Source organism: Rana temporaria, chromosome 11 (assembly GCF_905171775.1).
Source record: "Rana temporaria chromosome 11, aRanTem1.1, whole genome shotgun sequence".
Lineage (NCBI taxonomy): Eukaryota > Metazoa > Chordata > Amphibia > Anura > Ranidae > Rana > Rana temporaria.
In genome coordinates this window covers 118,005,848-118,023,024 of record NC_053499.1, presented here as the reverse complement: position 1 = coordinate 118,023,024, position 17,177 = coordinate 118,005,848, and the positions used below count along the sequence as shown (strand labels likewise).

Below are 17,177 nucleotides of genomic sequence, written 5' to 3'. Positions count from 1 at the left end.
AACAATGAGATCCCTCTGATGCTTTGGAAGCTCCCTGCGGGCCATGGCTTTTGCTGTAGAATGCAACTAGGAAAATGTCAGGAAAGACCTACTAGAACAGCTGAACGTTATTTGTAGTTAATCAGAGGCACTTTAAATGATGGCAGGTGTGTACTGACTCCTGTTTAACATGAGTTTGAATCTAATTGCTTAACCACTTGAGATCCGCGCTATAGACGAAATACGTCCGCAGCGCGGCTCTCAAGTGCCAAGTGGCCGTTTAAACACGGCCTTTTATGTGCATTACCCGCGCGCGCCACTGGGTGGCGCGCGGCGGGTAAAAACTGTCCCGACGCATCGCCGAAGACCCGATGCGTGTACCTGGCGGCCGCGATGTCCGCCGGGTACACGCGATCGTCGGTGACACGGGAGGTGACAGCAGGGACGTGGAGCTCTGTGTGTAAACACAGAGCTCCACGTCCTGTCAGGGAGAGAGGAGACCGATCTGTGTCTCTTGTACATAGAGACACAGCATCGGTCCCCTCCCCCAGTCACCCCCCTCCCCCCACACAGTTATAACACACCCAGGCTACACAGTTAACCCCTTCCTCACCCCCTAGTGTTAACCCCTTCACTGCCAGTCACATTTATACAGTAATTCGTGCATTTTTATAGCACTGATCGCTGTATAAATGTGAATGGCGCCAAATTTGTGTCAAAAGTGTCCGATACGTCCGCCGCAATATCGCAGATCGCCGCCATTACTAGTAAAAAAAAAAATAAAAAAAATCATAATTCTGTTCCCCATTTTGTAGGCGCTATAACTTTTGCGCAAACCAGTCGCTTATTGCGATTTTTTTTTTTTTTTTTTACAAAAATACGTCGAAAAATACGTATCGGCCTTAACTGAGAAAAAAAATAGTTTTTTAAAAAAAAAAAATGGGATATTTATTATAGCAACAAGTAAAAAAAAAAGTATATTTTTTTTAAATTGTTGCTCTTTTTTTGTTTATAGCGCAAAAAATAAAAACCGCAGAGGTGATCAAATACCACCAAAAGAAAGCTCTATTTGTGGGGAAAAAAGGACGCCAATTTTGTTTGGGAGCCACGTCGCACGACCGCGCAATTGTCAGTTAAAGCGACGCAGTGCCGGACGCTGAGATTTCGCCTGGGAACGAAGGGGGTTTATGTGCCCAGTAAGCAAGTGGTTAATTCTGAACACAGCTTATAAGTGGTGTGCACACTAATGGCCCGTACACACGATCCGAATATCGTACGATGGATCGTACGACTTTTTTCGCTTAATAGTCGCAAGTAAAATGAAATAGGTTATTAAAGTCACGAAAATTCTCGTACGACCGAAAAAAATAATCGGAAGTGATGTCATGTGTTGTAATGTATTTGTATTGTATTGTCGGACGACAACTGTACTGACTAAACGAAAATCGTACGATCTTACATCGTACGAGGAAAATTTTCGTGCATGTCCGATCGAAAAATATCGGATGAACGGTCGTGATCGGCTCTCGAAAGTAGTGTACACACGATCCGAAAATCGTACGATTCTTCATCGGACGATCGTTTTCGTCCGATATTCGGATCGTGTGTACGGGCCATAAGGCCCCTTTCAGACGTACGGATGAATGGTCCGTTTATTACAAGTCCGTTTACGGACTTGTCATGGTTCCCTATGGGATTGCAGACGTTAGCGGATGATGCATCTGCTAACGTCCGCAACCATCCGCAAAGATCCGCTTTTAAATATAGGTCACATTAAAAAGGTGGAAAAAGTTCTGAAATGATTTATCTTTGTCTCATTTTTTTACATCACAGAAACCTGACATTTTAACAGGGGTGTGTAGACTTCTTATATCCATTGTAGTTACATAGTTAGTTAGATTAAAAAAAATAACACAAGTCCATCTGGTCCAACCATAAAAATAATATACAACCCCATATACACAGTTGATCCCAGAGGAAGGTGAAAACACCAGCAAAGCATGATCCAATTTGCTACAGCAGGGGGGGAGGGGAAGAAAATTATTTCCTGAACCCCCCCCCCCCCCCCCCGTGAGGCAATCAGATTTTCCCCCGGATCAAATTTACCTATAAATGTCAATGCCCAATTATATTATGTACATTTAGGAAAGAATCCAGGCCTTTCTTAAAGCAATCTACTGAGTTGGCTGGAACCACGTCTGGAGCAAGTCTAAGTATATTCCACATTTTCACAGCTGTTACTGTGAAAAAGCCTTCCCGTATTTGGGAATTAAATCTCTTTTCCTCTAGGCTTAAAGATTACCTCCTTATCCTCTGTATTGACTGTGAATAACTCAAACACCAAAGTTCACTATATGGATCCCTTATATATTTGTACATGTTGATCATACCCCCCCCCCCCCCCCTTAATCTCCTCTTCTCAAGAGAGAATAAATTCAGTTTCTCCAATCTATTTTCATATTTGAGTTCCTCCATTCCTCTTATCAGTTTGGTTGCCACTCTCTGCACTTTCTCCAGTTCCTTGACATCCTTTTTGAGAACAGGTGCTCAAAACTGAACTGCATATTTCAGATGAGGTCTTACTAATGATTTGTACAGGGGCAAAATGATATATCTCTCTCTCTCTCTCTCTGAAGTCCATACCTCTCTTAATACAACCGCAGCTTGGTATTGTATGCTATTATTGCACTAATGATCTACCAAAACCCCCAGATGCTTCTCCACTACAGATCCCCCCCCCCCCCAGTTGTACTTCATCTGCCACATAGTCGCCCAATTAAACTGAGATTGGCTTGTAAGTTGGAGACATCCTGTAAGGACGTTATTCCACTGCATAGTTTGGTGTCATCTGCAAAGACCGAAATGGTACTTTTAAAAGGAGTTCTCTAAGCTAAAACTTTTAACCCCCGCTGTGCCCGGGCTGTAAAACTATATAAAATAAACTTTCACTTACCTGCCTACGATCCCCCGTTGTTCCGTTATCGCCGCCCGTGCTCCAGTTCCTGTCAGCTTCCTCTTCCTGCGGGTCGGTGACTCACCGTGCGCTCAGCCTATCAGCGGCCGCAGCAATGTCCCGCCGCGGCCGCTGATAGGCTGAGCGCACGGTGAGTCACCGACCCGCAGGAAGAGGAAGCTGACAGGAACCGGAGCACGGGCGGCGATAACGGAACAACGGGGGATCGTAGACAGGTAAGTGAAAGTTTATTTTGTATAGTTTTACAGCCCGGGCACAGCGGGGGTTAAAAGTTTTAGCTTAGAGAACTCCTTTAATCCCAGACCCAATATCATTTATAAAGATATTAAAAAGGCAGAACATCTAGTACTGCAGGCTGATTTTCTTGACCGATTTCAGCCCTGGCCATCTGCTCTGATTTCTTTCCAGTGTAAGTAGTATGTAGGCCGGTGTACAGAGGTCAGCAGGGGGGGGTAGGCCAGTGTACAGAGGTCAGCAGTATGCAGGGCAGTGCCAGAAGGGAATGGTAATGTGGTGTCAGGAGGGCTGGGGTGTACAGAAGGTCTGGAGGGCCGGTGTGTACAGAAGTTTTTTCTTTTTAAATATAGGCACCACGTTCGCCCTGAGCCAATCCAGTGGTACTATTCCAGTTATTAATGAGTCCCTAGAAATTAGATACTATGGCTTTGAAATGATAGCGCTCAATTCTTTTAGGATCCGTGGGTGGATACCATCTGGTCCAGGTTCTTTATCCACCTTTATTCTGTCTAAATGATAGCTAGAAGCTGATGCCACGCACAGCTGCTCTAGATTTAGGCACTTTCTTGGCTGGATTCACAGGGCACTGCGTTTAGGGTGCAGCGCGGTTTATGCACATTTTTACACTCGGTGTGCTCCCATTGAATTCTTATAGACCATGCGTTTTCATGAAAGCACATCATAGTCCTGCATGCTGCATCATAGTAAGCAGCTTGCTGTGGGGGCACTCAACAGGGGGGGGGGGGAGGGTAAAGCACCGGCTGGGGATCAGAGAAGAGGAGAGTCAGGGCTGCCCTGTGCATAACCACTGCACAGAGCAGGCAATACAACAGGTTTTTTATTTTATTTAAACAAAAAAAGCCTTTAGAATTACTTTAACCATTTAAGAACCGCCCAACGCGATATACATCGGCAGAATGGCACGGCTGGGCACAGGCATGTACCTGTACGTCGCCTTTAAGAGCCCAGCCGCACTCGCGACCCTGTCCGAAGCTCCATGACCGCGTGACCCGATCTCCACCGGTATCCCGCGATCGGTCACAGGAGCTGAAGAACGGGGAGAGGTGTGTGTAAACACACCTTCCCCGTTCTTCAGTGTGGCAGTGACACTGATCGTCTGTTCCCTGATATAGAGAACGACAATCAGTGACGTCACGCCTACAGCCACTCCCTTAGGGTATACTTAACCCCTTAGCGCCCCCTAGTGGTTAACCCCTTCACTGCCATTTTGGTCCCAAAAATGTGTCAATAGTGTCCGACATAATGTCCCAGTCACGGGAAAAATTAAAAAAAAACGCGGATCGCCGCCATTACTAGTAAAAAAATTAAAATATTAAATAAAAGTGCCATAAAACTATCCCCTATTTTGTAAACGCTATAACTTTTGCGCAAACCATTAAACAAACGCTCATTGCGATTTGTTTTACCAAAAATAAGTAGACGAATACGCATCGGCCTAAACTGAGGAAAAAAATTTTTTTTATATATTTTTGGGGATATTTATTATAGCAAAAAGTAAAAAATCTATATTTTCAAAATTGTCGCTCTATTTTTGTTTATAGCGCAAAAAATAAAAACCGCAGAGGTGATCAAATACCACCAAAAGAAAGCTCCATTTGTGGGGGGGGGAAAAAAAAGGACGCCATTTTTGTTGGGAGCCATGTCGCACGACTGCGCAATTGTCAGTTAAAGCGACGCAGTGCCGAATCGCAAAAAGGGGCAAGGTCCTTAACCTGCATAATGGTCCGGGTCTTAAGTGGTTAAGAGTGTAATGTGCTGGTAGCAATACCTCCAACGACCAATTTACACTGCAACACAGAGCGGCAGGGGCAGTGTGGTGTACGAGTTATCACTTTCCACTAGTCCCTTTTATTTTTATGTTTTTATATGAGCTTTATTTGAAGTGTACAAAAATGTACACATCAATTACTGCAATGTCAGACAGCGCACTACACTGCCCGACATAGCAGTGCGATTCAACCCAGTGTGCTGCGATAGAATGTAGCATGTCTGCTTTTTTTCACAGCATGCAGCAGCGCTAGGCTGCGTTGCAGTGTGAATGAGACACATAGGAAACAACGGTTTCCTGTGTCCCTGCGTGCAATGACAACCCTGTCACTATGCAATAAAATGTCCGTCACCGCATTGTGTGAATTGGTCCTAAAACTAAGCCCTCCAGCTGTTACTGCTGCCAGGACTTCCATTTTCATCCAATTTTCCTTCCAGGTTTGCTGCCTCTGGCCATTTAAATAGCTGAGATCATGAGATGCGATGATGTCACTCCCCCACGTGCACGGGAGCCACAAACGCAGCACAAACGCCGTCCCTTCAGAGCACAGTGCTCAAGCGCTGGTGATGTCACCGGCTCCAAAAATAGTGAATATCTCCTAAACCAGGGTTTGACAAATTTGCTTGGAATCTAGGAGCCAGCTAAAAAAGTTAGCAGCCAGAAAACGCACCTGTCCCGACGAGCTTGCGCGCAGAAGCGAACACATACGTGAGCAGCGCCCGCATATGTAACCACACATGTGAGGTATCGCCGTGATTGGTAGAGCGAGAGCAAGAGCAATAATTCTAGCCCTAGACCTCCTCTGTAACTCAAAACATGCAACCTGTAGATTTTTTTAAACGTCGCCTATGGAGATTTTGAAGGGTAAAAGTTTGTCGGCATTCCACGAGCGGACGCAATTTTGAAGCGTGACATGTTGGGTATGAATTTACACGGCGTAACATTATCTTTCACAATATTAAAAAAAATGGGGATAACTTTACTGTTGTCTTATTTTTTAATTAAAAAAATAATTTTTTCCCAAAAAAGTGCGCTTGTAAGACCGCTGCGCAAATACGGCGTGACAGAAAGTATTGCAACGATCGCCATTTTATTCTCTAGGATGTTAGGATAAAAAATATATATAATGTTTGGGGGTTCTAATTAGAAGGAAGAAGATAACAGTGAAAATAGTGAAAAATTACATTAGAATTGTTGTTTAACTTGTAATGCTTAACTTGTAATACCAACGGCCACCACCAGATGGCGCCAGCTCACAGAAGGAAGAGCTGGGGACTTCACAAGGCCGCAAAGCCGCGGCCTCAATTACCGGACATAACGGACCCCCCGCAAATCGATCCCTGCGATCCTGGGTAAAAGGCGCTCCGAGGACTAGGCCTAAGCCGCGGCCTCACCTAAAACATCCTGCCCGCGGCTTCGGCCTAGTCCGCGGAGCGCCAGTCCTATGGACCAACATTTTTTTTTTTTTTTGTACCCACCTTCCAAGCCAAGACCCCACTCGCCAGGATGCTATTTCTGGCGACTGGGATTTGTCGGGCCCTGTCCTAAACGGTGAACATTTATTATAAGCTTACTAATGCTTTAAGAGCACGGTTTTCTTTTCTTACACCACGCTCAATTCCCCCATCAACACAGTGTTGAGGGGATAACCCCTCCTGCAGTGCTATGGTGTTCTGCCTGTGGGGGGGGGGGGGGGGATACTAGGAGCCTTTCCGGCCAGCAGAACACATTGATTACTGCTAGCAGCTATAGCGCTGGCAGTAATCGCATGTAGAAAAAAGACAGACTGGTTGTACCAAGTTCATCGATGAATCAAATCTTAGCTGCTCCCTGCTAAACAAGCTGAATTTAGATTCATGTATGGCTGTGGGGGGCTGTGTCAATTCTCTCTGCTGCTTCATTCCTCTGCCATCAGCATGAATCACTTCTGACAAGTCTTCCTGACACCAAGAGAAAAATGGTAACAGGGGAGTGATCTCCAGCTGATCGACAACCTCAGCTCTGTTCCTGTGAACTGTTCAGAGGAGGGTGTATCCTTCTCCCCAATCATCACTCAGAGCTCTCACCACTAAGCACCGCAGGGTGCAATTGCTGCTCTCTGTCCCCCTTTTTCCTGACAGCTCAGACAAACTTTATAAAATTATGGTCTTTCAATGGATGTAGAGAACAGAATACTGCAGATAAATAAGTACAACTTACGTAGGAGGATTTGTTTCATCCTTGTGCATCACTCGTATACCCTCACTGGGTATATGTAAGGGTTAACAACCACTTTATAACGGTATTAAACTCAAAAACAAAAATGAATATAATCGCAGCTCATCATTCGATTTGGCTGCATTGCTTTTTTTTTCTGTTTTCACCTAGTGATCTGGCCAGTAACACACCTCCTGTATTAGATTGCCCGCACTCTTAGGCCCCTTTCACATGTGCGGACCGTATGTCCGCATTTTCATCCATCTGTTGCGGATGAAAACGGGACATACATTGGTCCCTATGTGATTAGGGGTGTCAGCGGATTATCATCCGCTGACACCCGTAATCACCCGCCTCCGCAATGATCCGATTTTTCGGACGGAAGAAAATCCTATTTTTATTCCGTCTGGCGGATCGGATCAGGTCAAGACGGACATACGGTCCGTGTTCATCCGATCCCCCATAGGGGAGAGCGGAGGAAAGACAGGGCGGTCCCTGCACAGTGTGCGGGGACCGCCCTGTCAGCCGACGGCTCAGCGGAGATTTTACAGAGGATCCCCGCTGAGCAAAGCGGACACACAGAGGCGGATCATTACTGATCCGCCTGTGTGAAAGGGCCCTTAATGAAGGAGAACAACAGACAGCAGCATTGTCAATGAAAGCCCCAGATTTTGCTGGGAAGAAGTGAAAGCAGAATGCCGCTTTCACTTATATTCTGGGTTTCCTCCGATTGACAGGTTGCCAGAACAACGGGGAGGGAACTTCTGCCAATGCCGCCATTGCTATGGCAACCTGTCATGAAGAAACAGCGCCACACAGTGGCATTACTGCACAGGGGTGAGATCAGGAGGTGCATGCTGCACTGAATTCCAGAAATAAAGACAATTGGGCTCCAAATGCCCAAAACCACGATGACCCTGCTTCTGAGATCAGGTTCGATTTTAAAGATTCCAAACAAACAGGAAGAAACACATTAGTGACATTATGCAAATGTTAAAGCGGTGTATACCCCACTTTGTGATTTTTACCTACAGGTATGCCCAAAATAATGTACACAGTTTAGCAGATATTCACCCTGCATGCAGCCGCTGACATCAGCGGCACATGCACTCTGAAGGTCCAGCGTATCGTGCCAGAGCTTCTTGCCGGAACCAAGGGCGCCTGCGCGAGAGTGACGTCATTGCGGCTCCGGCCACTCACAGCACAGGGGAACATGTCAGCCCCCTCAGCGGTGACAGGGTGCTGCTGCGGGGGCTTCTTCTAAAGGTAAGCATTTCATAGTATAGTATGCAATGCCATTGTTTTGCAGGTTTGTTAAAAAAAATGTTGGGGAGGGGGGTTCCAGCGGTTTACTACCGCTTTAAAATACAAGCATTAACAATGACAGGGGAGCATTTAAATAAAATAAAAAATAAAGTAATTTGGGGAACTCCATTTTAACCACTTATTCCCCCTTCCTGCCCAGGCCAATTCCCAAGCAACACTGTACCCATATGACATTCTTTTTTTTCACACAAATAGAGCTTTCTTTTGGTGGTATTTAATCACCACTGGGTTTTTCTACTACATAAAAGACCGAACATTTTGAAGAAGAAAAAAAAAAACATAACTTTTTCCTAGTCTGTTATAAAATTTTGCAAACAAGTAATTTTTCTCCCGCAGTGTTAATTTTGGCAGCAAATTTCAACTTCGTTTTAGTCTTATGCCACATACACACGATTGGATTTTTCCATCGGAAAAAACTTGGATGGTTTTTCCGACAGAATTCCGCTCAAGCTTGGCTTGCATACACACAGTCACACAAAAGTTCTCTGAACTTTTGACCGTCAAAAACGCGGTGACGTACAACACTACAATGAACCGAGAAAATTAAGTTCAATGCTTCCGAGCATGCGTCGAAATATTGCGCGTCAGATTGCTACAGACGATCGAATTTTCCCATAGGAATTTATTCCGTCTGAAAATTTGACAACCAGCTCTTAATCTTTTGTTGGCGGAAATTCTGACCGCAAAAGTCCGGTGGAGCATACAGACGGTCGGAATTTCCGTTTAAAAAGCTCACATCAGACTTTTGCGGCCGGAATTTTCGATCGTGTGTACGGGGCATTAGTCTTAGGACTAAAATTCCATTTTAGTTTTAGTCATCTCAATTGTTTTCGTTTTAGTCGTATTTTACTCGGCTAAAATGGTATTAAGTTAGTCGACTAAAATGTTTTGATCAGTTTTAGCCGACTAAATTAACACTGCTGATGAAGCGGCACTGGTTAGCAGCACTGACAATCAGGACACTGATGAGTGCCCCGATTATCAGTGACATGGCCCTTTTAGAGAAGCCGGTTATCGGCTCTTGTCCTCTCTTCATGCTGTCAGCATGAGGAAAGAAGTGCAGAGAACCAGCTTCTATTTACATCCGTGATTGGACACAACTGATCACTTGGTAAAGAGATGCGATTGGCTTTTTACCTCAATCTGTAAACAGCAGTGCCATCCAGACACTGGTCACAGAGCACGCTGCTCGCGCCCTATGGGGGGCACGATCATAGGCCGCTGTCATATGATGCCTTCCCAGAACTAGCCAGCCGTCCTATCGCCGCCATTCGGCTATAGCACAGTCGACAAGTGGTTAAATACACCAATGAATTGGACCACACTCCAGATAACACTTTATAAGCAGTTACAACAAACTTCGTTTTCCCCTTTTGGGATAAAGGTCTTACATGGTTAAATAAAAGCTGATCATTGTAAGCACCTCTATCAGTGGTAAATGGTTCTTCTTATCACTGTAACTGAAACATTCTGCAGGAGAGCTTGCACTTTTGAAAAACAGGCTTACTGGCTGGAGCTAAGAAAATAGAGGAAAGCCTAAAAATGAAAACAAAAACGCAGCGATTACATCTAAGAACTGAAATGCTGCAATATAATAAATGTTTGCTTTGGGTTTAAAGTGGGAACGCCACCCTAACACTAAAATCCGCTACATCTACAGGCATCCATGACCTAAGACTAACCTATCAGTAAACATACCTTTTCTGAAGCCGCTGCAGTCTGGTCTCCACTGGGGGAAACTCTGCAGAGGAGACAGCCGACAACGGCTATGAAATGAATGGGAAGTGACGTTACCCATAGAGTTACTATGGGGCTTCAGACCAGGGCTGTGGAGTCGGAGTCGGAGTCGGGGGAAATTTTGGGTACCTGGAGTCGGAGTCGGCAAACAATGCACCGACTCCGACTCCTACTAAATTTAGATTGTAATAAAAAAAATAAAAAAAAGCAAGTTTAAATGTCCCAATTCACAAAAAGTTATAATTAATGACTTCTCTACTGTAAGAATAAAGACCAATGCATGCAGTGCCTCACGTAACCGCAAAACGAACACGTTAAGTGACCGCGAAGAAGCATGCTTTTCATGTGCTTCACTATATGGCACGCAACGCACAATTAGGAGCTGCAATACTTATACTTTCCATAGTGTTGTGTTCTGCTTTTACAGGGAACGCATGTTAGAGAACCAGTAAGTGTCCAAATAAAAAAATTCCAACAGGAGTTTTATAAAGCACTAAAAGAAGTTGAAAAGTATGATCGCTCATCAAAACTTACTGTTGAAGAAGCCATCCTTGTTTATCCAGAGATCGTTAGTGATGTGGCCAGAATAGTTACTGCAATGCCACCCACCCAAGTCAGTGTCGAAAGATTATTTTCAGCCCTAAAAATAATAAAGTCTGACTTAAGAGCCTCTATGAAAGAGGATCTGGCAGAGGCAATTCTCTTCCTTAAAACTCTACATTGAATTGATTTGCATTTGCTAAGCCTATAACTACATTTCAAGATTAATATAAACCATTTCTAGATTTTACAGATTTTGTTTTTGGTTCATTATAGATAAGCTTTGTTTTTGTTCTAAAACAACCAAATAATGTGGTTTGTATTTTTGAACTGGTAAAGATCCTGTTCCTGATGTTTATGCCTGCTGCTACTATCCAGCCACTTGATTGTTTTCATTGTGTTTGCCTTTTGCTTAAACTGTGCAATACAGTAGACTGTTGGCTTCCCAGCCAGTAGTCCTGTGGTAGGTTGTGTTTCTTTCCCTCAAGGAATGTATAAAATACATTTGCATATTAATACAGAGGAGTCGGAGTCGGGGAGTCGGAGTCGGAAGTACATAAAACTGAGGAGTCGGAGTCGGAACATTTATCTACCGACTCCACAGCCCTGCTTCAGACGTCAGCTGCCTCCCCTGCACCCACCTCCACAGCAAAACCACAGCCGACAGCTCAGCGTGGGATCAGGTCAGAGCAGATTCACAAAAGGTATGTATATGGATTTCTTCTTTAGAGGGCTAGATAGGTTAGTCTTAGATTGTGGATGCCTGTAGATTTTAGTGTTAGGGTGGGTTTAAAGCTGAATTCCATCCAAAAATTTAACTTTTCGTACCCCCCGCCGATGTCACATTTGGCACCTTTTGGGGGGGGGGGGCAGATGCCTGTCTAATGCAGGTATTTGCTCCCACATGCAGACATAGATCGCCGCAGAGCCTGCCATGTCCGGCCCCTCCTCCGTCCGTCCCAGAAGACAGCAGGGACCAGTGAGGACGCGCAGCGCGACTTGCGCATACACAGTAGGGAACCAGGCTGTGAAGCCGCAAGGCTTCACTTCCCGATTCCCTTACCAAAGATGGCGGCGCCTCCACCCGAGAGACAGATGGGCTTCTGGTGAGGACATCGCAGGCACGCTGGACAAGTAAGTGTCCATATTTTAAAAGTCAGCAGCTGCAGTATTTGTAGCTGCCGACTTAAAAAGAAAAAAAATTTTTTTCAGGGGAACTCCGCTTTAGCTAGCACAAGTTGAAGCTAGAAGCCGATTGGTTGCAATGCACAGTAGCCCCAGTTTAAAGTGTTACTAAACCCAGGACCCTGCATTCACTATATCTGGTCTCCCACAATACACAGAAATACAATTCTTTTAGTAAATACAAACTGCTAAATACCTTTTCTCATGAGCAGTTTATAGTAGTCTTGCGACTTCTATCAGTGTCTGGTTAAAGCTTGTAAGAGAAGTTTCTATTCTTCTTTGGCTGCCCTATAAGGCTGTAAGTCCTCTGACCCTTTGTTTGGACAGTGCTGATTGGCCCTGTGCTGATCACATGCAACCTCCAAAGAAAAAAAAAAAAACACAACTCCTTAGCAATACACATCAAACTGAGCATGTGCAGAGTGCCCCCAAAGCATTGCCTTTTCAGTAGATGGATTGGGGGGCAGTAAATGAAAGTGAGGATCAAAGAAGACAGGTTCAAACAGTCTCTTTACATAATGCAGAGGATTAAAGTAGTAAACCCTCTTGTCCAAAAAAAATGAAAATAAAAAAAAAAGACAACCTGCAAGACAAAGGCATAATGAGCTAGTATGCATAGCATACTAGCACATTATGAATTACTTACCTGAGATCGAAGCCCCCGCAGCGGCCCTTGTTCGCCTCCTCTGACGCTGCCATGATCCCCGGAGTGACTTCTGGGTATCGCTGCTCCTGCGCTGTGACTACCCGGAGCAGCGATGACGTCACTCCAGCGCATGCGCGTGGGAGCCGCCACTAACGGCATGCTCAGTGCGCCTGTGCCCCATGGCTACGGTGCTATTTTTTGCAAATATCTCCTAAACCTTTTAGGCTTGGGAGATATTTCTTGCACCTGCAGGTAAGCCTTAATCTAGGCTTACCTGTAGGTTAAGTGGTTGTAAAGGGTTTACAACAACTTTAACCCCCCCCTTAGGTTCCACAGTGAGTATAACAAGCATGCTTTACTGCATATACAGACCGATTTTACTGTTGTGGGTTTAGTAACACCAAGTTAAAGGGGTTGTAAAGGTAAATGTTTTTTTACCTTAATGCATCCTATGCATTAAGGTGAAAAAACATCTGACGGTACCGCCCCCCCCCCCGAACCCCCGTTTTACTTACCTGACCCCTCGAAAGTCCCGCGCGCGTCCACGTGATCCTCTTCGGTTCCCAGCCTGGCCGTTGATTGGCTAGGCTGGACAGATTGATAGCAGTGCAGCCATTGGCTGGCGCTGCTGTCAATCACAGCGGATGACGCGGTGCCGAGTGATACAGTCGGTGGCTATGCCCGCCGCTGTATCACGGGAGCGCGTTGCAAAAGCTTTCCACCATGCGAGCTTGCTCGCATAAAGGTGGAAAGCTTTTGCAAGGAGGAGCCGAGACAGCCGCAGAGGGACCCCAGAAAACAGGGTTAGGGGACACTCTGTGCAAAACGAGCTGCACAGGGGAGGCAAGTAAAACATGTTTGTTATTTAAAAAAAAAAAAAAGTGGAGGTTCACCCAAAAACCCAATTTTTAACCTTAGATTGGGCCTAATTACGGGAAGCAGAATCGGGTGTTTTGGTTAAAATCAATGCAGTACTTAACTTTTTTGAGATAGATGTTCTCCCGCCGCTTCCAGGTATGGGCTGCGGGACTGGGCGTTCCTACTTGATTGACAGCCTTCCGATCGTCGCATACAGCGCGTCACCTTTTTTCGAAAGTAGCCGAACGTCGGTGCGCAGGCGCCGTATAGCGCCGCACCGACGTTCGGCAACTCGTGACGCGCTGTATGCGACCGTCGGAAGGCTGTCAATCAAATAGCAACGCCCAGTCCCGAAGACCATACCCGGAAGCGGCGGGTATGGTCTCAAAAAAGGTAAGTACTGCATTGATTTTAACCAAAACACCCGATTCTGCTTCCCGTAATTAGGCCCAATCTAAGGTTAAAAAAAAAAATTTCGGGTGAACTCCCGCTTTAAGCAAAGGTTTGTTTTTTATTTTCTAAATAGGTTCCTTTAAGCTAGTGCATTGTTGGTTCACTTACCTTTTCCTTCAATTTCCCTTCTAAATGTTTTTTTTTCTTTGTCTGAATTTCTCACTTCCTGTTCCTCCTCAGTAAGCTGTTCTGGCTGACTAACCCCCAACTCGGATGATGGGGGCAAGCTTACTGAGGAGAAACAGGAAGTGAGACATTCAGACAAAGAAAAAAAAACATTTAGAAGGGAAATGGAAGGAAAAGGTAAGTGAACCAACAATGCACTAGCTTAAAGGTACCCATTTAGAAAATAAAAAACGAACCTTTACAACCCCTTTAAAAAAGAACACTAAAGATATGTTTGTTACAGAGGCGGACTGACCATTGAGTCACTCGGCCGAGGGCCCCATGCCACTAGGGGGCCCCATCCGGGTTGCCAGGCTCAGTAAAACCAGGGACAGTACCGTGTTTCCCCGAAAATAAGACCTACCCCGAAAATAAGACCTAGCGTTATTTTCCAGGAGGGCTGCAATATAAACCCTACCCTGAAAATAAGCCATAGTTTAAAATGTTTGTAACATTCTATAATCCACTCTATGACAGTAGTATATAATGTATAATGTGTGTGTTTCTGTAATATAATTGCAGGGAAGAGAGCTCCGGCGGGTCACAGAAGCACAGAGCAGCGCTATAACAAAGGTATTTGGCACAATTATATTACAGAAACACACACATTATACATTATATACTACTGTAATAGAGTGGATTATAGGATTTTACAAGCATTTTAACTCAGTTTACACTGGGTGATTCCTGTCAGGCACGGAGAGAGAGGGGGAGAAAAGACAGCACATTACATGGTAAGACCTACCCCGAAAATAAGCCCTACTGTGTCTTTTGTTGCCAAAATTAATATAAGACCCGGGCTTATTTTCGGGGAAACACGGTATGTAAAAATCTGTGTTTTTTTTACATCTGTCCCTGATATGTCCGAAACTGACATGCTTTTGATGTGAAAATCCAGAGATTTTAGCTGCCCCGCCTCCTGGCGTGGTGGCCATCTGTAAGCCCCGGGGCCCCATAATCTTCTATTGCCCGGGGGCCCCATGAGTTGTCAGTCTGCCCCTGGTTTGTTATTTAAAAAGAAAAAAAATCATGTTATACTTACCTCCACTGTGCAGTTCGTTTTGCACAGAGTGGCCCCGGACCTGGTCTGGTCTTCTGGGGTCCCTCGGTGGCTGTCTCGGCTCCTGCCCGCAAGAACTAACCACCATGCAAGCTCACATGAAGGTGGTTAGTTCTTGCGGGCGCACTCCAGTGATATAGCCGCTCACTGTATCACTCCGCGCTGCATCATTGGATGCGATTGACAGCAGCATGAGCCAATGGCTGCGCTGCTTTCAATTAACCAATGAATGAGCCGAGAAGCCTGCAAGTTCACGGCGCGGGACTTTCGAGGGGTCAGGTAAGTAAAAGGGGGGGCTCGGGGGCTGCTAATGCACAGATGTTTTTCCACCTTAATGCAACTTTTACCTATACAAGCCCTTTAAATGTCTCCTTCTAGTGAACGTCCCAATGCCATGTGACTGAGGGTTGTAGGACTGTGCAGTCCATGGTGACAGGGAAGTGTGGAGGTGAGAGTTGCAGTCCCCATGCTGTGGGCTCTTCATACACCTCCAGGTATTCCCCCTGAGGCTGCCAATGACAAGGTATGAGGAGAACACACATTCCCCCATCACCCCTCATAGAGGAGGAGAGCGGAGTGTACACTCCTCAGGAAGTAAAGCGCTCACCACTTCTACTGACAGAACCTCTCCTCACCTCTCCGGGCTCTCCTCACCCGCTGAAGACTGCTCATGGAGGACACGCCACGTTCTATGACAGGACAAGCGGCAAAGTCCACAGTGCGAGGCGACACTTCCCCCGAACCATCCACCCTCATACATCAGTGCGACCGCAACTGCAACGTCACCATCACACACCCGCACTGCTGTGTGGCGGAATACCGCCTAGGCCGCGCCCACAACCCGCTTATCCCCGCCTACATTCCTTTGCATTGACTGGAGGGGCGGAGCCGTGACGTCGCGCCGGACACTTGGAAGGTGAGCGTGGAAAGGCGGCACGTTCAAGCTGAAGTCCCAGACAGCGCTTCTCTATGGGCAGCTCGTGCTGGAGAGGAAATAAAATGCAAGTAAACAAGCCAGGCGGCTCACCTGTAGAAGGAAGTTCTCGCACTGGTGCCTTGGCTCTCTAAGCCTCTGCAAGCCGCTCTGCTGGATAGGAACCTTTCTCAGGCAGGACTCTTCCAGACGATGAGGGGAAGCTGCCCCAACCACCTTCTATAAAAAATGTGAACGCCTAGGTTTGGACTTGTGTCTATCGGCATTGGCTCGTTTTTCAGAGGATTTTGACAGGAGGTCTGCGATGATGGTTTTAACCCTATAATTGCTGCAAAACGCAACCGTGTGCATTGGGCTTTCTACAGAGGCCTTAGGCAAAATTTAGACATGAGGCCCCACTCCTCCTATCCAGACACACAGGAGGGCTGCACGGTCGGGCACTCACTTTCTGTCTGGGCGGTCAGCCAGGTCACAGCGGGTGCTGGGATGGGATGCATCCACCGGAGCTCCTCCTTCCCCTTCACAGACAGTCACAGGGCAGCTGGATAGTTTCCACCCGAATAGGCAGCCGACCAGGTAAGCGGCGCGGGCTGAAGGAGCCCACATGGACTTGCAGCCCGCCTGGTGCACCTTTTACAGATGGCCCCTGGAGCCAGTTGGTCAGTCCCCATTTGTGATCGAGCACAGGAAAATTAGACGGCCGCCAGGCCCCTGTGAGTCTGAGGTCTTAGGTGGCCGCCTAATTAGAGAGCCACCTCTAGCTTGCTAGGCGCAACATGTCAGATAATTTTTGCCATGGGCACAAAGAATTGCGACCACAGTGAACACCCCCATCCACTGCCTTTGCAACTTTGGGGGTAGTCTAGACAAAAAATGTGGCTTTTAGGCCCCTTTCACACGATCGGTCCGCAATGATCCGCCTGTCTGTTTTTTTTTTGGACGAATCTGAGCGGGACACCCATTGACTTGTGTGGGCAGGCGGATGTCAGTGGACGTGTGTCAGCTGACACTCGCCTGTCACCTGATCCAACAAGATCCGCTGAAAACAGACGGATGAGGATACGTTCGCCACCCATCCAGAGGATCGAATGAGAGCGG

General features: G+C 46.2%; 1 protein-coding gene across 4 annotated transcripts in view; it reads right to left on the bottom strand.

The window, feature by feature from the left end:
* C11H11orf24 (chromosome 11 C11orf24 homolog) overlaps positions 1 to 15,971 on the bottom strand; it is a 51,517-nt gene extending 35,546 nt beyond the window's left edge. The window contains exons 1-2 of one of the 4 annotated variants that reach the window (XM_040328922.1): positions 15,781 to 15,970; positions 12,160 to 12,322 (exon numbers count right to left, since the gene is read on the bottom strand). The gene's annotated coding sequence lies outside the window, so the exon portion shown is untranslated. Of the gene's footprint in view, positions 1 to 12,159; positions 12,323 to 15,752 lie in introns of all 4 variants that reach the window. The other 3 variants (XM_040328925.1, XM_040328924.1, XM_040328921.1) reach the window with 3 other exon arrangements.
* Between the last annotated feature and the right edge of the window lie 1,206 nt (positions 15,972 to 17,177).